Genomic DNA, 1,159 nt, shown 5'->3' with positions numbered 1-1,159 from the left:
GGCACTTTGAACTTGGACTTAAAGCCTCCAAACTGTAAGAGAATAAACTCCTGTTTGTTACGCCATCCCATTTGTGGTATATATTCCTGTCAGAGCAGCACTAGGTAACCAGAACACAGATTTTTTGTTTGTTTGTTTGTTTGTTTGTTTTTGTCTGTTTTTAAATTATTATTTGTGTCTTTTAAAATACTATTCTTTCTTCTTCCCTTGCTAGGTTCTAGTTTTTGGCTTTTTCTCTCTTCCCTTTTCCTGGTTCCCACTTTTTTCTTTCTTGTGCATTTTTCCCATTTTTTCTTCATTATTCTCCTACTCTACCACTTTTCTCTTATTTCCCCTTCCCCAGATATTGTGGGTTTTTTTTGTTTTTTTTTTTTTCTATTCATATTTCTCTTGGCTTTTTAAAGTATTTCTTTAAATATTTTCTCTCATGTATTGTCTCCCCCCCCCCTTTTTGGTGATTGTTCCTCTGTGTTTGTGGTGTGTTCTCTTTTTTTGTCCTCTTGCTTTTACAATTGTTGTTTTTGTCTAATTGAGTGGGAGACAGCAACCATGCCCATACAGCCCAGCCAAACCCATACCTCCTGCAGCTCCAATTATTGAATGAGGGCCACCACTTCCTTCTGGACCAACTGACCAATGATGCACAACCACCAATAAGAGCCCAATTCACTCTTAACTGCTCTTCATAAACAGTTAACAGAGATCTGTGCAGCCACTCTCATTCTCTATCATACCCACCAGGAGACAGGTGGTGAGTGCATACATGTTGTCAACTAGCAAATAGTGGAGCACAGTACCCTGCTTACTCAGATACATCCATTAAAAAAAAGTGAACACAAAAATCTTGGTTGAATCACTCCAACATACAATCACTGTGAATACAACAGAGTCACAATGTCTCAGAGAAAACAGATCCTTACAGTTACACAAAGAAGCAAGATAATGCAATAGAAACAAGGGAGCGGATTCAGACCCAGAACACATCCCTCAGGAAGAACCAGCATTGGAACTCCCTGATAAGGAATTCAAAAGAATTTTATTTAGGTTCCTTCAATGGATTGAATGACAGATCAAAGAAAACACTGATAAAATTAAGGAAAACACAGATAAAACCCTAGAACAATTTTGGAAGAAAATACAAGAACAAAATGACAAAATA

This window comes from Orycteropus afer, unplaced genomic scaffold (assembly GCF_000298275.1).
Source record: "Orycteropus afer afer isolate SDZICR_OR568_19922 unplaced genomic scaffold, OryAfe1.0 scaffold00021, whole genome shotgun sequence".
NCBI lineage: Eukaryota > Metazoa > Chordata > Mammalia > Tubulidentata > Orycteropodidae > Orycteropus > Orycteropus afer.
Note: the sequence above shows the minus strand (reverse complement) of the source record.